Source organism: Bos indicus, chromosome 7 (genome assembly GCF_029378745.1).
Source record: "Bos indicus isolate NIAB-ARS_2022 breed Sahiwal x Tharparkar chromosome 7, NIAB-ARS_B.indTharparkar_mat_pri_1.0, whole genome shotgun sequence".
Classification (NCBI taxonomy): domain Eukaryota; kingdom Metazoa; phylum Chordata; class Mammalia; order Artiodactyla; family Bovidae; genus Bos; species Bos indicus.
The window spans coordinates 94,903,368-94,924,522 of record NC_091766.1 but is presented as its reverse complement, the minus strand read 5'-3'; the positions used below and the strand labels follow the sequence as shown (position 1 = coordinate 94,924,522).

Sequence of the window (21,155 nt, the reverse complement as noted above, 5' to 3'; positions counted from 1 at the left end):
AGTCCTCACCCCCAGGTGTCCACAGCCTCCTTCACCCGATTCAGCCAGGGTGTATCACAGCTCGAGATGCTGATGGCGAGAGGCAACAGGGGTCCCTACTACCGAGGACCCACCCCCACCCCAACAGGGAGCCAGACCACGCCCACTTCCTGCCCTCAAAGCCCAGTCCGGCCCCCTCACTCTCCAGTGTCTCCTTATATTTCAAAACTCATGTCTGCATTCTAAAGCAGAAAAGAGTTGGACACTGGCCACTTCTCCTCGCGAGGCAAGGATCTGGGAACTCAGAAGACGACGGCCTGAGCGTTGTTCCCCTGAGGGGAGCCAGGGGAAAACTCCATACAGGAATCCTCAACCTGCAAGTGTGCCACATCCTCCTCTCAACAAATCTCTGAGCTTTTTTAAAAAAAGGACCTTGATATTATATTTTATTTGGTTAGGCTTCTCTGAAGCAAAACATTAAGGAAAAGTGGGTTACAAAAGAAGCTAAAAAAAATACCCAATGCTTCATGAATTTGCCTGTCATCCTTGAGCAGGGGCCATGCTAATCTTCCCTGTCTTGTTCCAATTTTAGTAAATTTGCGTTGCTGAAGTAAGCACACTCTTTGTGCTTTTTAAGGGAAAATAGTTCCCGTGTGTACATGGGAATATTTCCAAAGGGAGGCAAGGGCACTTCTTAGCCAGCATAATGGAGTCCCAGTTGCATGGATTTCATGTCACAGGAGAGTAACTTTTCGGTAAAATAGCCCCTCACAGGATAGGTAAGCTTCCCCAGAAAGACACCAAAGTGTCTGAACAAGGTCTGTTCTCAAGAGTTAACTATCTAACTATGGCCTAACATGCTGGGGTTTTATCAGAGCCTACCTTACCTGGGGGAAAGAAAAACCCAACTCTAAACCCCTCTAGCCTTCCACAAGGAAAAGGACAAAGGAAGGAATGTCTTTGGTGGGAGCATGAACCCCAGAGGTTCTGATTCAGCAGGTCTAGGGGGTGGAATTCAGACCTATGTTTTTAAAGCTGCTGGGTACATCTCCTGTGCAGACAGGTTGAAAACTCATCACGTACAAACCCGGGCTTTACATCCCCCCAGGGCTGTGAGATGGTTTGCCAGCCCCAGTCTCCATCTCTCCATCATGGGTCTTCAGGAAAACCATTCTGTGTGTTCTCAGAGTCACACAGTCTCTAGACCAACACACAGCGATGCCAGAGGCCCCCTTCTTGGGTTGGGAGCCTTCCTCCTCCTGAGTCTCCCTTGTGGTATCCTGGATGTTGGAGGTGGGCTCCCAGTAACCCTTCATTGGGCATTAGAGAGGGGGGTGGCTGGCACTACCAGTAACAGCTGAGGCCCTTTGTCCCGGTAACCAGAGGCAATGCAGGAGAACAAGGCCACAGCAGGCCCTGGGGAAGCTGCAGATTAGGGGTCCAGGGTTTTCGTGGACTCGCTGTAAGCCCTTCTCCCTAGAAGGCAGGGTCTGGATGCACATCCTTCATCCATCGAGGGAGACAAGCCCCTCATCTCTTTTCCCTTCCATCACCCGTCTCACTAGCTGGGAGTTCAAGGACACTTTCCTGACCCCGAGACAAAGGGCAGGTGACTCCCGGACCCCTGAAGCCCTAGCAAGGGCTCCAGGCGAGTCCGGTCAGTTGAGAACAGAGATATCACTCACGGTGGCCCTGTCACTCCTATCGTAAGTGGACAGGCCTGGTCCTGTAGTTAGGTGACCCTCTGGCCTCCTTCATGGGCATCTTCTGCATCAGTGATTTCTAACTTTCATACTGGGGAAAACACCTTTTCCCTGAAATCTGGTAGGAGGGCAGGGGTTCAGATGACTGACTCGTGAACCCCACCCGTTCTCAGCGTGCTGGGCGCCTGAGGGTCTCAGGAACCCCCGTTACCATGCTCCCCATGAGCAAAAGGAGGACCTCGAAAGCTGGGTCTCTGAGCTGAGATTCCCATGCACCTTCCTTCAGGATGACAGCTTCGTTCTCAGAAGATCCCTGCGGTTTCTGATCGCCCCGTTTCCATCATAAGGAGACCGCCTGTCCCTACGCATGTCCCTGTCTGGCCCATGTCCGAGTCACAGGGCCGCCTCCGGCCGGAGCACCCAGGCATGGCCAATCGCAGGGTGACGGTCCGTCTTCTCCACAGACACTTCTGTTTTAGTAACTCGGAGGCCAAAGGGGAAGCCCTACAATTGCATCTTCTGAGGAGTGTTGAGAAATTACTCCCCAGAGACCTTTAAAAGGCCTCTCCCCTTGCCGCCGCACTGGAGCTTCTGACAGGTCATGCTGTTTTGAGATGAACTTTCAAGCTCAGTCTGCTCTCAGCTCTCTGGTGGCCCCCAAACCTGCAGAAGTGAGGGGCCTGGGCCCACTAAGCTCTGTTCCCTCTGTCTCTCATGTCCCTCTGTCGGGCAGCTCCCAGCGAAGCTCTGCTTAGTCACTGGGATGTGTCACCTCATGTCTGGGTCGCCACCCTCTGATTCTCTCATTTCCCAGCAAAGCATCAAGAGTTGAACACACCATTTTCATTTTTGGTCTTTTTGTTGTTGTTGTTGTTTTAATATATTTATTTTTGTTTATTTATTTGGTCGTGCCAGCTCTCTTAGTTGTGGCATATGGGATCTAGTTCCCTGACCAGGAATGGAATCTAGCCAGGCCCCCTGCGTTGGGAGCATGGAGTCTTAGCCCTGGGCCACCAGGGAAGTCCCTTTTTTTTTTTCTTCTTACACAAATACATCCTTATGGTACCGGTTTCCAACAATACAGAAGTCTATAGAGCGGAGCTCAAAACCAACACAGTTCCCCCAACTCTTCCGCTCAGAGGCCACACCGCCCACAGCTTGCTGTATGGCTTTCCAGCCTTCTTTCTGGACAGTTACACCACAAACAGTATATGGATCCATGCACACGTGGATTTAGATTTAGATATTAAGATTTAAGATTTAGGTATTATTTTGTAATTTTTAAAATAAGTGTTTTTCATTGGAAAATTGCTCATGTTGGGATAAAAAGGTCTATCTCATTCATATGCAAATATATAAATGGACTGACTTCCCTGGTGGCTCAGACGGTAAAGTGTCTGTCTATAATGTGAGAGACCTGGGTTCGATCCCCAGGTTGGGAAGATTCCCCAGAGAAGGAAATGGCAACCCACTCCAGTACTTCTTGCCTTGAAAATCCCATGGACGGAGGAGCTTGGTGCAGGCTACTATATATGGGGTCACAAAGAGTCGGGCACGACTGAGCGACTTCACTTCACTTCATTATATAAATACACATATAGAGCACAATCGCATACCCTACATTTTTATTTTCATACAAAAGAGACTCACCCCTGACAACCTGGGAAGGCAGAGTAAGTGGCTCGTGGTTTCAGTTAACACCATGGAAGTTTGAGTGACATCCAAGCATGCTGCTGAAACTGATGCCTTTGAGAGCTGTAGAAATGATGCAGAACTTTGGTTTCATACGCTGGAGAAGGAAATGGCAACCCACTCCAATATTCTTGCCTGGAGAATCCCATAGACAGAGGAGCCTGGCAGGGTACAGTCCATGGGGTCGAAAAGAGTCGGACACGACTGAGCAACTGACACAGTGCCTAAGAACAGTGCCTGCACATGCATGAAAATATAACCATTGCTGCCGCAGAGGTTATTGGAGCTGTCTGCAAACATCTCTCTTGGTCAGCATATGTATACCACTGGAAACATTTCATTCATGTCTTAGGGGCAGGAAAGATCAATCAAAAGTTGGTGTCAGTTTGTTAGTGCTAGTGTTAGTGTTTGGTTTCATAGAAAAATCTACTCATGTTTTTAAAGTATTTAAATCTGTAGAGCCACCATTAGGGAAAGCTCAGTAATGCTAACAATAATCATAAAATATACCTTCAATGCAGTGCAATATGTTCCTATTTACTGTAAGAGGCAGTAGAGGCACCATAGTTATACTTCGGGGTGGGGGTGGGGGGACACTCCCATCCGCTTGGGGAATAGTAAGGTCTAAGGCTTCAGTGAAAAACAGTTGTGTTATATCACATTCCTGATGTAATCTTTCTGCCATGCTATGTTATCAATAGCTTGAACATAATAATAAATAAAAAACACCACAGGAAAAGGGTTTCCCTGGTGGCTCAGATGGTAAAGAATCTGCCTGCAATGCAGGAGACCCGGGTTTGATCCCTGGGTCAGGAAGATGCTCTGGAGAAACCCACTCCAGTATTCTTGCCTGGAGAATCCCATGGACAGAGGAGCCTGGTGGGCTACAGTCCATGGGGTCACAAAGAGTCGGACACAACTGAGGTGACTCAGTCAGCACAGCACCACAGGGCAGGGAAAAACAACAACAACAACAACAAAGGAGATAGTCCTCTTAGACATGGCTGTGCACTTTGATTTTTAACAAGTTTTACTCATTTGTTTTAATTTTTGGCCACATCGTGTGGAATGTGGGACCTCTGTTCTCCAACCAAGGACTGAACTCACACCCCATGCATTGGAAGGCAGAGTCTTAGCCACTGGAGCACTAGGGAAGTTCTTGCACCTCAATTTTTAGACCCTAGAAACCTTAGCACAGAGAGATAGACAGACATACTTTCATTAGGAACAACTGCATCCTCTTCCAGCATTTGGATGGAAATTTATTAATCAGAAGTCCACTGGAGAACATTTTTCTATCTTGAACAGAACTCCATACCTATGGAGGAATCATGAAAGGAGGCTGCATGGAAAGAAATGGAAAGGAAGCTTCCAGAACGAGGAATGGCTAAGATGCTGGCGTCTCTCGATACATCTCCTAACACTCTGGGAATGCTGTCCAGCAGTTTCTGTCAGCTCACGTCTTTTATCTTCCAGTTTCAGCTTCTTTTAATCTTACCTTAAGCACTTTGGATAAGTCATTTCAAATGACAGCTCCATATACATGTGCCCAGCGCCTACCTCCAGGTAGGACAAGCTGCCTATTCCCATTCAAGGTGCCGCGTCCCTGAGTGATTCATTTCCTTTAGCATCTCAGCTAACATGTAAGTTTTTCTTACAACCAGCTGTGCAGGAATAGAGCTCCCACCCCTGTGATAGGCAGGTGGTGGACACCTGGTAATCTGAAGCGATGAACATGTTGATGCATCGGTAGCTAACTGGCTCCTGATGGTTTTCCTCTAGGCCTGCCTCCCTGGTCAAACAGACCAAGGTTACCTGTAGTGTGATGCTAACTGGAGGAAAGCTGTGTTTCCCAAGAAAGGCTTGAAACTGCTTTTTTAAAAGCTTTTATAGCTCATTTCAGTATTTCTGACATTGCTGCTCACATTTAGTCATGCAGTCAAACATCCATAATACTTGCTGACAAGCCTGACTTTCCTGTTACTGAGCATAACTTAAAAAAAAAATTACTGTTTTTCAATCCCTACCACTGAACCAGTTTTTCATCTTCATTTTGACATCAACCGCTCCCCACTCTGTTTTCACCTTCTTTTCCTGGCTTCACTTGCCTCCTCTCCAGCCTGGAGCCCACAGTCTGCTGTCTCAGCCCCGTGTTGGCTGGAGTCTGCGGTCTCCCTTGGGCTTCTCACAGCTGCCCCCTGCCTTGCCCCTCTCCCAGCCTCAGAACCACCGCCCCCCCAACCTGGCCCCCAACACCAGCATTCCCCTAAAGACGTGTCCCTCCTACTGGTGCTCTGTCCCCTACCCTCAGCTCTGTCTACTCTCTCACTATATTTTCCTCCTTCAATTGATGACTTCCTGTGCAAAAAAAAAAAAAAAAAAGGACTTAATGCTCCATCATTAAAGATACTTTTTCTCATTAAAGATACTTTTTCTCTCCCCTGCTGTTTCCTTAAGCTATTGCCCTGTCTTCCTCACTTCCCTCTGTCCTGCCAAAGCTCTTTAAACCTATTCTATACTACTTTTCTCCACTTCCTAATGCCCAATACTACTTTAAATAAGTAAAAAATTAAACATAAAAATGATACTTTTGTGCAGATGGTGACTGCAGCCATGAAATTAAAAGATGCTTAATCTTTGGAAGAAAACTCATGACCAACCCAGACAGCATATTAAAAAGCAGAGACATTACTTTGCCAACAACGGTCCATCTAGTCAAGGCTATGGTTTTTCCAGTGGTCATGTATGGATGTGAGAGTTGGACTATAAAGAAAGCTGAGCACTGAAGAATTGATGCTTTTGAACTGTGGTGCTGGAGAAGACTCTTGAGAGTCCCTTGGCTGCAAGGAGATCCAAGCAGTCCATTCTAAAGGAGATCAATCCTGGGTGTTCTTTGGCCACCTGATGCAAAGAGCTAACTCATTGGAAAAGACCCTGATGCTGGGAAAGATTGAAGGCAGGAGGAGAAGGGGATGACAGAGGATGAGATAGTTGGATGGCATCACCGACTCAATGGACATGAGTTTGAGTAAACTCCGGGAGTTGGTGATGCAGGGAGGCCTGGCCTGCTGCAGTCCATGGGGGTGACAAAGAGTTGGACACAACTGAGCAACTGAATTGAACTGAACTGAAACATTGAAGTGATACGTGCAGATGGTAAGGATTCAGTGAAGAAGGTATAACATGGAATAAAAAGCTCCTACTTAGGAGAGAGAAATGAAGAAGCAGAGCATTTAGGATTCTGAGGGCAGTGAAACGACTCTGAAGGATAGATACACGTCATTCTACATTTGTTCAACCTTGTAGAAGGTATAACCCAAGAATACTGGACTGGGTAGCCTATCTCTTCTCCATCGGATCTTCCCGATCCAGGAATTGAACTGGGGTCTCCCGCATTGCAGGCAGATTCTTTACCAGCTGGCTACCCAGGGAAGCCCATAACACCAAGAGAGAACTCTAATGTTAACTACGAGCCTTGGAGTGACGATGTGTCCGTGTAGGTTCATCGGTTGTAACAAACATAGCAAACTCTGGGTGGGTGGGGGGATGGTGACAATGGAGGAGGCTCTGTATGTGTGGGGGCAGAGGGTATATGGTAAATCTCTGCACTTTCCTCTTAATTTTTTTTGGTAAACTTAAAAGTACTCTTAAAAAAATCTATGAAGAAAAAAAAACTGAAAAGATCTCATAACTAAAGTAGGATTCATAGTCACACTGGGGGCAAAGGCATAGCCAACAGGCTCTTGTTTTGCTTCGTGGAAGGCAAGAGTGAAGTGAAGTGAAGTCGCTCAGTCGGGTCTGACTCTTTGTGACCCCATGGACACCAGGCTCCTCCGTCCATGGGATTTTCTAGAGTGGAGTACTGGAGTGGGTTGCCATTTCCTTCTCCAGAGAATCTTCCCGACCCAGGGATCGCACCCTGGTCTCCCGCATTGCAGACAGACGCTTTACCATCTGAGCCACCAGGGAAGTAAAAAGGGATCAATGCTATTAACATACCTGCATATTGTACACATACACACACACACACACACACACAGGTCAGCTCTGAAGACCTTTAGGCTGAAAGCTGATCACACCCTACGTTGACAGGGAGGGAGCCCTTGAACAGAAGCCCTACCCCCGCCTTCAAACATGCCGGAGAAGCCATCAAGCACCACCCTCTCTCCCCCTCCCCGCCCCAAGCCCGCCTCCCGCCTCCGCCTCCGGCTGTCCCGCTACCTGCGTAGCGAGCCCCGGATGCCTAGGCCTGCTTACTGGATTTCCATCGCAGCACAGCAAATTGACCCCAAACGTATGCGACCGCAGGCATTTATTATTTCCACGCATCATGTGAGGGTGAGGAGTCCACGGACAGTTGGCTGCCCTGGGCCTTCACGAGGCTGCAGTCGAGGTGCTGGCTGAGGCCGCGGCTCTCTGAAGCATAGCTGCAAGATGCGCCCCCCAGACGGCTCACTCCACGACTGCGGACTGGACCACCAGGTCTGTGCCTCCCGGACTTGTACGTGGAACGGCCTGAGGGGGGGCTCACAGCATGGCTGTAGGCACAGCGACGGATCCAGGAGAGAGCAAGGCAGAACCGCAGTGTCCTGAAAGTCCTAACTCCGAAGTCATGCCCATCATCCCCACTCTAGCCTGTTCACAGAGGTCAGCCCCGTGCAGCATGAGGCCGAACTGCACTCCAGGAGGCCCGTGTCGCTGGGACCAGCTTAGACACCCCTCCCGCAGCTTCACTACGGCATTCTGCCGGGGCCTGAGTGCCACCAGCCCTTCCTGGTTCTTGGCCAACATCCTATTTTTCTGTCTGGTTGGCCTCAAATGGCCACCTGAATAGTGATCACTGTGACTTCAGATAATTTTATATTGTCTGAAACTCTTACAGGGATAATTGAAAACATTTTCAAAGTAAAATACTACCAACTTGATCAAGTTACCCTACCCTCGTCTGACTGCTGGTCATATCCCTAAAGATGACTGTAGAAATTAATTGATTGATTGATTAATAGGGTCCTGAGTTGCTTTTCAAAAAAACAATATATGTTGCTTTTATACTGTATTGTGTGTATATGTGTGTGTGTGTGTGTTAGTCACTTCGTCGTGTCTGACTCTTTGTGACCCCATGGACTGTAGCCCACCAGGCTCCTCTGTCCATGGGATTCTCCAGGCAAGAATACTGGAGTGGGTTACCATTTCCTTCTCCATTATGTATGTATATATATACATATTATGCATTACATATATGATACATTTTATATACATACATATGCATATATATATATATATATATATATATATATATATATATACACTTTAAGCTCAGTTCAGTTCAGTCGCTCAGTCATGTCCGACTCTTTGCGACCCCATGAATGGCAGCACGCCAGGCCTCCCTGTCCATCCCCAACTCCCGGAGTTCACTCAGACTCACGTCCATTGAGTCAGTGATGCCATCCAGCCATCTCATCCTCTGTCGTCCCCTTCTCCTCCTGCCCCCAATCCCTCCCAACATCAGAGTCTTTTCCAATGAGTCAACTCTTCACATGAGGTGGCCAAAGTACTGGAATTTCAGCTTTAGCATCATCCCTTCCAAAGAAATCCCAGGGCTGATCTCCTTCAGAATGGACTGGTTGGATCTCCTTGCAGTCCAAGGGACTCTCAAGAGTCTTCTCCAACACCACAGTTCAAAAGCATCAATTCTTTGGCGCTCAGCCTTCTTCACAGTCCAACTCTCACATCCATACATGACCACAGGAAAAACCATAGCCTTGACTAGATGGACCTTTGTTGGCAAAGTAATGTCTCTGCTTTTCAATATGCTATCTAGGTTGGTCATAACTTTCCTTCCAAGGAGTAAGCGTCTTTTAATTTCATGGCTGCAGTCACCATCTGCAGTGATTTTGGAGCCCCCAAAAATAAAGTCTGACACTGTTTCCACTGTTTCCCCATCTATTTCCCATGAAGTGATGGGACCAGATGCCATGATCTTCGTATTCTGAATGTTGAGCTTTAAGCCAACTTTTTAACTCTCCTCTTTTACCTTCATCAAGAGGCTTTTTAGTTCTTCTTCACTTTCTGCCATAAGGGTGGTGTCATCTGCATATCTGAGGTTATTGATATTTCTCCCAGCAATCTTGATTCCAGCTTGTGCTTCTTCCAGTCCAGCGTTTCTCATGATGTACTCTGCATATAAGTTAAATAAGCAGGGTGACAATATACAGTCTTGATGTACTCCTTTTCCTATTTGGAACCAGTCTGTTGTTCCATGTCCAGTTCTAACTGTTGCTTCCTGACCTGCATACAGATTTATCAAGAGGCAGGTCAGGTGGTCTCGTATTCCCATCTCTTTCAGAATTTTCCACAGTTTATTGTGATCCACACAGTCAAAGGCTTTGGCATAGGCAATAAAGCAGAAATAGATGTTTTTCTGGAACTCTCTTGCTTTTTCCATGATCCAGTGGATGTTGGCAATTTGATCTCTGGTTCCTCTGCCTTTTCTAAAACCAGCTTGAATATCAGGAAGTTCACGGTTCACATATTGCTGAAGCCTGGCTTGGAGAATTTTGAGCATTACTTTACTAGCGTGTGAGATGAGTGCAATTGTGCAGTAGTCTGAGCATTCTTTGGCATTGCCTTTCTTTGGGATTGGAATGAAAACTGACCTTTTCCAGTCCTGTGGCCACAGCTGAGTTTTCCAAATTTGCTGGCATATTGAATGTGGCACTTTCACAGCATCATCTGTCAGGATTTGAAATAGCTCAACTGGAATTCCGTCACCTCCACTAGCTTTGTTCGTAGTGATGCTTTCTAAGGCCCACTTGACTTCACATTCCAGGATGTCTGGCTCTAGGTCAGTGATCACACCATGGTGATTATCTGGGTCGTGAAGATCTTTTTTGTACAGTTCTGTGCATTCTTGCCACCTCTTTTTAATATCTTCTGCTTCTGTTAGGTCCATACCATTTCTGTCCTTTATCAAGCCCATCTTTGCACGAAATGTTCCTTTGGTATCTCTGATTTTCTTGAAGAGATCTCTAGTCTTTCCCATTCTGTTGTTTTCCTCTATTTCTTTGCATTGATCGCTGAAGAAGGCTTTCTTATCTCTTCTTGCTATTCTTTGGAACTCTGCATTCAGATGTTTATATCTTTCCTTTTCTCCTTTGCTTTTCACTTCTCTTCTTTTCACAGCTATTTGTAGGGCCCCCCCAGACAGCCATTTTGCTTTTTTGCATTTCTTTTATATTTTTATGCAAATAGAATCACATGCTGTTCTGACCTTAGTTTTTTTAAAAGTTCATTAATATATCCAGGCACAAGTATCTGGGAACAGTGGCTGTGTTCCTGGTAAGAGGATCTTAGCAGCTGGGACTTCAGGGTGAAGGAGCAACTTTCCTTTTACTGTATACTAATACCATAGAAATGGCAACCCACTCCAGTATCCTTGCCTGGAGAATCTCAGGGACAGAGGAGCCTGGTAGGCTGCCGTCTATGGGGTCGCAAAGAGTCGGACATGACTGAAGCGACTTAGCAGCAGCAGCAGCAGCCACACCATTATGTTAGAATTTTGCTATATGTCCTCATATTGCCTATTTAAATCACTTAAAATTATATATCTTAAAGACCTTTTTTTAGGAATACATATATAACTTGCTATTTTTAAGGCTTTCAAGTCAGTTATATAGATTATCATGATTTGTGTAGTTACTTCTTTATTTATGAGTGTTTGGGTCATTCTCAGGGTCTTCCGGTGGCTCAGTAGTAAAGAATGCACCTGCAATGCAGGAAACACAGGTTCGATCCCTGGGTTGGGAAGATCCCCTGGAGGAGGGCTCGGCAACCCACTCCAGTATTCTTGCCTGGAGAATCCCATGGACAGAGGAGCTTGGCTACATACAGTCCCTGGGGTTGCAAAGAGTCGGAGATGACTTAACCACTAAACAACCACTCATGAGTTCAGGTTCAGGTTGTTCCCAGGATTTAGGGTGGCAGTTGTTTTTACCAACAGTACCACAAGGGAAATCCTCATACGTACTCTTTCTAAGGTACTGAGGACATTTCCTCTCTCCCGGCTTCCAGACTTTTCCTCTTGCATTGTCTGTACACAGATCTCATGATGGCTCCTTTTCAATGACTCATCCTTGCACGTGGTGAGGTTTTCTGGACAAGCATTTGCAGGAGATCCATTTAAGGAGAAGACTGAGGTGAGGTTCCAAGCCTTCTGGAATGTTCTCATGATCCAGGGTGTGGGTGAGAGGTTCCTCCAGGTGCAGGACGCGCAGATGGAGGGCTTGTGCCCTGTAGACACTCTCTGTCCCTGGCTTCCAGCACGTGGCTTGTGTGTGAGCATGCAGGCTCATCCTCACCTCTTCTGCTTCCCAGGAACAAGCTGGGTGCAGAGTAGCCTCCACCATCCCTGCACCCTGTCCCTGCTCAGGCAGAAAGGAATTTGGCTTTTGCACCTCAGTGCGAACCTGATCCCTTAAAGAGGAGAAACAGACTAACTTTTCTGTCCACTTGCCCCCAAAGTCAGTCTCTGCTCACCATTTCTTGTGTGTCCCTCTAGAGACACTCTGTGTGGGCGCGCTCAGTCGTGTCTGACTCTTTGTGACCCTGTGGACTGTAGCCCACCAGGCTCCTCTGTACATGGGATTCTCCAGGTGGGAATACTGGAGTGGGTTGCCATTTCTTTCTCTAGGGGATCTTCCTGTCCCAGGGATCAAACCCACATCTCCTGCATCTGCTGCATTAGCAGGCTGATTCTTTACTATCGTGCTGAGAAGCCCAGAGATAGTCTGGAGGAGGAAGTGGTAAGCCACTCCAGTATTCTGGCCTGGAAAATCCCCATGAATGGAGGAGCCTGGTGGGCTACAGTCCATGTGGTCACAAAGAGTCAGACACGACTCAGAGACAGCCTATATATATTTAAATATATGACACTGCAGGAAGCTAACCTGGAGCGTTTTATTTTTCACTGATTATGACTTACTGCTGTGCTCTGTCCAGTCTCCCTTCTCTACAGGGTGGGCATAAGATGAACAGACCCATAGCTTTCTGTTCACCTTTAGTTACTCTAGTTTAAAATTCCAATCTCATATCAGCTCCAAGCCTACCCCTACTGCTGGCTGGGAGGGACCTCCATACCTGCTCCTTCGCTCCGCCCCTTGGAGTGGGCACATGATCGGTTCAATGGTATCTCTCTCCCCCTCCTTTTTCAAGGCTGGGAACTGAGAGGGGCAACAGGGAAGAAAGGCAAATGTCTCTTAGCTGCTTACATTGTGGTCCTCTCCCCGTGAATGGTCACAGCATCCCGGCCAACACTGGCCCTCAGACATGCCCTCTGAATGGCTGGCTCTTTGGGGCTCCCAGGGCTTCCCTGATGGCTCAGAGGGTAAAGCACCTGCCTGCAATGTGGGTTCAATCCCTGGGTGGGGAAGATCCTCTGGAGAAGGAAATGGCAACCCACTCCAGTATTCTGGCCTGGGAAATCCCATGGACAGAGAAGCCTAGTGGGCTACAGTCCATGGGGTTGCAAAGAGTTGGACACGAGTGAGCGACTTCACTTTTACTTGGGGCGCCCAGGTAAGTTCTTCAGAGAGGGTTTCTGAAGAACAGAAACACAGTCTCCCCAGTGTGGCAGAGCCAGCTCCAGGCTGACCTCTACCAGCAGGCTCCTGCTGCTCCTGCTGCTCCTGCTGCTGTGACCAGATCAACGCTGTCACCTTCCCTGATGCCCACTGGTCCCATGGAAACTCACGCATCTCCTATCTCTCCTGAGGCTCTTCACCCTCCTGGGTAGTAGCACAGGCCAGACCCAGGTACTGACAATCTGAGTGCCTGTCCAGCTGGCAAGTGAGCTACCCATCTGTCTTTTGCAGGGGCATGCCAATCTTTCAGAATGTTTCTCTTGGAGCCCTTCTCACTTGGCTTGGGGGAGAAAAGGAAAAACACCAATATGCTTTTCTGGGCCAACCAGGGTCGGGAAAGGTGGTGGGGACAGCGGGCTGATGATCACAGGGTCAGTTCCATCATCTTTCTGCAAGCCCTGAAAAGGAAGGCTTGCCAGCTGTTGAAAGTTTTCTACAGAACATGCAGTATTTGCCCTTCTTCACCCCCAGCTCTGGCCTCCCGATTCCAGTGCAAAAACAAAGTTTTTTTGTTTTTTTGTTTTTTTTTTAGATAAAAGGTAGCAAACTGCAGTCATCTTGTTACATCTTAACAGGAGACTGTCCCATACCAGTTCACACGGTCTGCCTCTTTAAAAAAAAAACATTTCCTAAGTCTCCCATCATATTGCCGTATATTATTACTAAACTAGTGCCTCTGGATGGATATTCAAGTTGAGCACTCACCACTGCTTTCTTTTGTACTGACATCAGGGGAATTAGCAAGAAAAACAACCAGCTTGTAGACCATTCACAAGAGTGGATATGTATCAACAAAAAAAGGTATCCAGATAAAAGTTAGACTAGAACTTAGATAATAACAGGAATGAAAGTCAAATCTGCATCCTAAAGTGAGTTCAGCTAAGCTTTCTGGGCTTTTATCAGCTTTGCAGAGTCAAGCCGAGCTTCAAGGAGGGAGTTGGCGCTCGGATGACGCCGTTAGCGGGGAGACACATCACGAAGTCCCATGTGAGAGCAGACTGTGCTCAGGTGTGCTTTCAGAAAAGCCCAGCATTGTGATTTTATCTTCACTCCCACTTGGAACCACTCTTTTCTGTCTCACCAGCAAGGCTGTGACTGTCTCTCCCACGATGTCCTCGAACACATGTGCCATTTTCCTCCTTGTCCTGGCTCTATAATCCGCACGAAAGTATAAAATGTTCTGTCTTACTTGAAAGTTGTGTCTGGGGTGGAGGCGGGCACTCACTGGCAGGAGAGGTTCCACCCTCCAAGGGAGATACTGGGCACTCCTTTCATTGACTCCAATCCCTGCCTGTTCTGCGGAGGGCTCAAGGGCAGGCTGCAAAAATACAGCAGAAAAATGTCCTGGCGGGGATGCCAGCACACGACATGGCTCGGGGAGGTGCCTCTGAGGCCTACTCCAGACCATTGCTGGCCTCCCTCTCAGACCGTGGGCTTGGATGGGTGGAGCACAGAGCATCTGTTTTGGACTCAGACACACCTGGGCTTGACTCCCAAGCCTCTCCCTTCCCAGCTGGAAAGCCTTGGATGGCCTCCAAACCTGCCTGGGGCTGCTTTCCTATCTGCAAATGGCAGGTAGTACATCTACTGTGGAGGGGATATTTATCAGATAAATATCCTGACAATCTGACTTCAGAAAGGAGGAAACGGCAGATCTGAAACTGTTGAGAACATTTAGGCTCAGAGGCATGTATCAAAGAAGTGGTTCAGTTCAGTTCAGTTCAGTTCAGTTCAGTCGCTCAGTCCTGTCCGACTCTTTGTGACCCCATGAACCGCACCACGCCAGGCCTCCCTGTCCATCACCAACTCCCGGACACCCAAACCCATGTCCATCGAGTCGGTGATGCCACCCAGCCATCTCATCCTCTGTCATCCCCTTCTCCTGCCTTCAATCTTTCCCAGCATCAGGGGCTTTTCCAATGAGTCAGCTCTTCAGGTGGCCAAAGTATTGGAGTTTCAGCTTCAACATTAGTCTTTCCAATGAACACTCGGGATTGATCTCCTTTAGGATGGACTGGTTGGATCTCCTTATAGTCCAAGGGACTCTCAAGAGTCTTCTCCAACACCACAGTTCAAGAGCATCAGTTCTTTGGTGCTCAGCTTTCTTTATAGTCCAACTCTCACATCCATACATGACTACTAGAAAGAAGTGGTTAAAACCATCTATTCAACAGCACAAGCTGTCATCCTTTATTTCAGGGTTTTCAGCTTCATTTGCTGAAACAAGATGAAGTCCCTGTTGGCGGCTCTCTGCTCCCAAGAGGTTTGTCCTGGGAACTGGTAGTGAACGCTGTGGTTGCCTCCCTGACACACGTGTTCCCCTTCCTCCTCCCAGCTTTTCCCAGGAGTCCAGTCCTCCCCAACACAGCCCCTTCCCTCAGGAGAGGCTAAACCATCTCCACTCCAGGTAAGGGCCTGAGTCTTCAAGGTGGAGGTCTTTGGAGAGGCACAGAGATCATTCCATTCCTTGTGCCTATCCATGGGTCAGGAACGAGCCTGGGGGGCAATCTGGACCCACACCCAGTGAACTGTGGGAAAACTTCAGACATGAGAAGTTTTCTCACTTCCTCTGGACACTTGTTCACAGAGATGAGGGACTCCACTGCCAGGCTGAGGGTGAAGCCATCACGTGGACAAGGGCAGGTGGATGGAGCTGAAGCCACTCACCCGTGCCAGCTCCAAAGCTGTGCCACTTGCAGACTTTTGATTTTTTTGAATATTAATTTAAAAAATTTTTAATTAATTAATTAATTTTGGGGGGCATCTTACTACTGTGCACAGGCTTTTTCTAGTTGCCACGAGCCACTCTAGTTGCGATGCACAGGCTTCTCACTGCAGTGGCTTCTCTTGCTGTGGAGCACAGGCTTTAGGGGGTGCCAGCTTCAGCAGTTGTGGCACACAGGCTTAGTTGCTCCGTGGCACGTGGAAATCTTCCCAGACCAGGAACCGAACCTGTGTCCCCTGCATTGGCAGGCATACTCTTAACCACTGGACCCCCAAGGAAGTCTGATTTTTTTAAAAATATATTCTTATTTAAGCCAGTTTGAGTTGGGGTGTCTGTTTCTTGTGGCCAAAGGCATCCCATACAGGAGTGATGGATCAGTCCAGAAAATCCCTTCGCCTCTGGTGTAGCTACCTTGGGAAAGAGGCACCAGTGAAAGAGGAGCCCTGCTCTTGATGGTGAAAGGGAGTGGAAGACAATAAAGTCAGAGTGCCACCTGTGACAGAGAAAGGCGGATCGATGATCCATCAGTGTGCCGTCTCCTTGTGCTGGCCCAGAGAGCCCAGGTATCAAGCACACATCGGTGCACTTAGGGAAGAGAGCCCTGACCTTGGGGTGGGCAGGTGAACCACCTCCAGCACTGCAGACAGAAGGGAAGGGTGCTGGGGGCAGGGGTGGGTGGAGGAGGGATGCCCTGCCGGTGTCACCCCTGCCTGGCCCACCCCTGCCTGGGCCACCCTATTCCTCCTACCTTTGAACAGTTTATGTGAGGAGGGATGCTTGCACCAGCTACAGGCAACCTGCAGTCATGAGGGGAGCACCAGGAGAATCTCAGAAACACTCGCCCACAGCCCTGGATCCCTGAGCCTCTGAGCCAGCTTCCTACCTCCAACTAACTGATAGCCAAGAAAACCAAAGCCCTCTAATGAAAACCAGTTCAGGGACTTCCCTGGTAGTCCAGTGGCAAAGACTCGGCGCTCCCAACGCAGAGGGCCCAGGTTCCATCCCTGGTCAGGGAACTAGATCTCACAGGAAGCAACTAAGAGTTCACGTGCCACAACTAAGGATTCCACACAAAGGATTCCAAACTAAGGATTCCGCAACCAAGGCTGAAGATCTCGCGAGCTGTAATGAAGACCCGGCAATAAATAGATAAATATTTTGAAAAAAGAGAGAAGAAAACCAGTTTAAACTGGGTATTTCCTTGCTGCTGCTGCTGCTGCTGCTAAGTTGCTTCAGTCGTGTCCAACTCTGTGCGACCCCAGAGACGGCAGCCCACCAGGCTCCCCCGTCCCTGGGATTCTCCAGGCAAGAACACTGGAGTGGGTTGCCATTTCCTTCTCCAATGCGCGAAAGTGAAGTCGCTCAGTCGTGTCCGACCCTCAGCGACCCCATGGACTGCAGCCTTCCAGGCTCCTCTGTCCATGGGATTTTCCAGGCAAGAGTACTGGAGTGGGGTGCCATTGTCTTACTTTGTACCTAAAACATCCAAACAGCTAAACCTAATTAGAGGCTGGGGCTGTAAAAAACTAGGGCATTATGTTCCGCTTGTTTATATGATGCTCTGAAGTCTAAATCTATGTGCTTTCTCTCCAAGTATCCTGGAACCCCTTAGAGGGAATCCAAGGGGTTCCCTTGGATTCACAGCTCAAGGGGAGCCCTTAACCCTCCATCTTTCCCCCAGCACGTCCATTCCTCAGGAGACAGGTCAGATGCTCTGTGAGATATGTGACCTTAGTACCAGGAGCTGGGATGAGAGAGAAACATGCCACTTCCTTCCCGCTGCCCCTGATAAAGAAATATCTAATAAATAGCTCAGTTAGATTTGCCTAATGTGATCCGCATGAGAGGAGAAAAAGCCCTCCCATGAATCCAATAGAAAAAGTAAGAACTGCCTATGGTGAAACACCTGGAAAAGTGGAAGGATACAATCTTGAGCTCAAATGACAGCAAGAAAGTTCAGTGGGACTAGGAACCCTGAGGGCACCAGTATTACTGGGTGATGTGCTATTATACCAAACAGTCTGGATCTTAGAAAAGGTGGCAACTTTTTGGAGAGACTTTTCAAGTATGTGGTGCAGCCTGTTGGAGAGAGCAGCCACTGCTCCTGACCATGGATGAACTTCAAGTCCTCCAAGTCAGAGACCCTCTCCCTATTACTCTAGTCGGTTTGGGGTTCCAAGTATCTACCTTTCAAAGTCGCTGTGAGGTTGAGAGGTAATGTATGTAAAGCACCTAGCACTGAGCCTAGCACACAGTAGGTCTATAGTTAATGGGAGCTGCCGTGTTTCTGAGTTCAGTACCAAGCAGCGCCCCCTAGAGGTGGAAGGTGAGGGACCACAGTTCAGTTCAGTCACTCAGCTGTGTCTGACTCTGCGACCCCATGGACCACAGCACGCCAGGCCTCCCTGCCCATCACCAACTCCCTGAGTTTACTCAAACTCATATCCACTGAGTCGGTGTTGCCATCTAACCATCTCATCCTCTGTCGTCCCCTTCTTCTCCTGCCCTGAATCTTTCCCAGCATCAGGGTCTTTTCCAATGAGTCGATTCTTCAAATCAGGTGGCCAAAGTATTGGATTTTCAGCTGCCAAGTATTGGCGTTTCCATAGTGGCCTGCTGCAGGGTCAGGGGCTCTGAGTGTAGCAGAGACTACATGGGACCTTTTGAAGGAGGTCACCATTATTTTCTTTTTTGCTCTGGCTCCATCCCTTCATTCTTTCTGGAGTTATTTCTCCACTGATCTCCAGTAGTATATTGGGCACCTACTGACGTGGGGGGTTCCTCTTTCAGTATCCTATCATTTTGCCTTTTCATACTGTTCATGGGGTTCTCAAGGCAAGAATACTGAAGTGGTTTGCCATTCCCTTCTCCAGTGGACCACATTCTGTCAGATCTCTCCACCATGACCCGCCCGTCTTGGGTTGCCCCACGGGCATGGCTTAGTTTCACTGAGTTAGACAAGGCTGTGGTCCTAGTGTGATTAGACTGACTAGTTTTCTGTGAGTATGGTTTCAGTGTGTTTGCCCTCTGATGCCCTCTTGCAACACCTACCGTCTTACTTGGGTTTCTCTTACCTTGGGCATTGGGTATCTCTTCACAGCTGCTCCAGCAAAGCGCAGCCATTGCTCCTTACCTTGGACGAGGGGTATCTCCTCACCGCTGCCCTTCTTGACCTTCAAAGTGGGATAGCTCCTCTAGGCCCTCCTACGCCCACGCAGCCAGAATGAAGGGATGGAGCCAAAGCAAAAAGAATACCCAGCTGTAGATGTGACTGGTGATAGCAGCAAGGTCCGATGCTGTAAAGAGCAATATTGCAGAGGAACCTGGAATGTCAGGTCCATGAATCAAGGCAAATTGGAAGTGGTCAAACAAGAGATGGCAGGAGTGAATTTTGACATTCTAGGAATCAGCGAACTGAAATGGACTGGAATGAGTGAAGTTAACTCAGATGACCATTATATCTACTACTGTGGGCAGGAATCCCTCAGAAGAAATGGAGTGGCCATCATGGTCAACAAAAGAGTCCGAAATACAGTACTTGGATGCAATCTCAAAAACGACACAATGATCTCTGTTCATTTCCAAACCATTCAATATCCCAGTAATCCAAGTCTATGCCCCAACCAGTAATGCTAAAGAAGCTGAAGTTGAACAGTTCTGTGAAGACCTACAAGACCTTTTAGAACTAACACCCAAAAGATGTCCTTTTCATTACAGGGGACTAGAATGCAAAAGTAGGAAGTCAAGAAACACCTGGAGTAACAGGCAAATTTGGCCTTGGAATACGGAATGAAGCAGGGCAAAGACTAATAGAGTTTTGCCAAGAAAATGCACTGGTCATAACAAACACCCTCTTCCAACAACACAAGAGAAGACTATACATGGACATCACCAGATGGTCAACACCAAAATCAGATTGATTACATTTTTGCAGCCAAAGATGGAGAAGCTCTATACAGTACAGTCAGCAAAAACAAAACCAGGAGCTGACTGTGGCTCAGACCATGAACTCCTTATTGCCAAATTCAGACTTAAATTGAAGAAAGTAGGGAAAACCACTAGACCATTCACGTATGACCTAAATCAAATCCCTTATGATTATACAGTGGAAGTGACAAATAGATTTAAGGGCCTAGATCTGATAGATAGAGTGCCTGATGAATTATGGAATGAGGTTCGTGACATTGTACAGGAGACAGGGATCAAGACCATCCCCATGGAAAAGAAATGCAAAAAAGCACAATGGCTGTCTGGGGAGGCCTTACAAATAGCTGTGAAAAGAAGAGAAGTGAAAAGCAAAGGAGAAAAGGAAAGATATAAACATCTGAATGCAGGGTTCCAAAGAATAGCAAGAAGAGATAAGAAAGCCTTCTTCAGCGATCAATGCAAAGAAATAGAGGAAAACAACAGAATGGGAAAGACTAGGGATCTCTTCAAGAAAATTAGAGATACCAAAGGAACATTTCATGCAAAGATGGGCTCGATAAAGGACAGAAATGGTATGGACCTAACAGAAGCGAAGATATTAAGAAGAGATGTCAAGAATACACAGAAGAACTATACAAAAAAGATCTTCATGACCCAGATAATCACGATGGTGTGATCACTGACCTAGAACCAGACATCCTGGAATGTAAAGTCAAGTGGGCCTTAGAAAGCATCACTATGAACAAAGCTAGTGGAGGTGATAGAATTCCAGTTGAGCTATTCCAAATCCTGAAAGATGATGCTGTGAAAGTGCTGTACTCAATATACCAGCAAATTTGGAAAACTCAGCAGTGGCCACAGGACTGGAAAAGGTCAGTTTTCATTCCAATCCCAAAGAAAGGCAATGCCAAAGAATGCTCAGACTACCGCACAATTGCACTCATCTCACACGCTAGTAAAGTAATGCTCAAAATTCTCCAAGCCAGGCTTCAGCAATATGTGAACCGTGAACTTCCTGATGTTCAAGCTGGTTTTAGAAAAGGCAGAGGAACCAGAGATCAAATTGCCAACATCTGCTGGATCATGGAAAAAGCAAGAGAGTTCCAGAAAAACATCTATTTCTGCTTTATTGCCTATGCCAAAGCCTTTGACTGTGTGGATCACAATAAACTGTGGAAAATTCTGAAAGAGATGGGAATACCAGACCACCTGACCTGCCTTTTGAGAAATCTGTATGCAGGTCAGGAAGCAACAGTTAGAACTGGACATGGAACAACAGACTGGTTCCAAATAGGAAAAGGAGTACATCAAGGCTATATATTGTCACCCTGTTTATTTAACTTGTATGCAGAGTACATCATGAGAAACACTGGATTGGAAGAAGCACAAGCTGGAATCAAGATTGCCGGGAGAAACATCAATAACCTCAGATATGCAGACGACATCACCCTTATGGCAGAAAGTGAAGAGGAACTCAAAAGCCTCTTGATG

General features: G+C 47.5%; 1 non-coding gene across 1 annotated transcript; it reads right to left on the bottom strand.

Annotated features, from left to right (window-relative positions):
• Positions 1-488: 488 nt before the first annotated feature.
• Positions 489-593, bottom strand: LOC139184249 (U6 spliceosomal RNA). Its single transcript, XR_011567843.1, has one exon. It is a non-coding gene; the product is annotated as a U6 spliceosomal RNA (small nuclear RNA).
• Between the last annotated feature and the right edge of the window lie 20,562 nt (positions 594-21,155).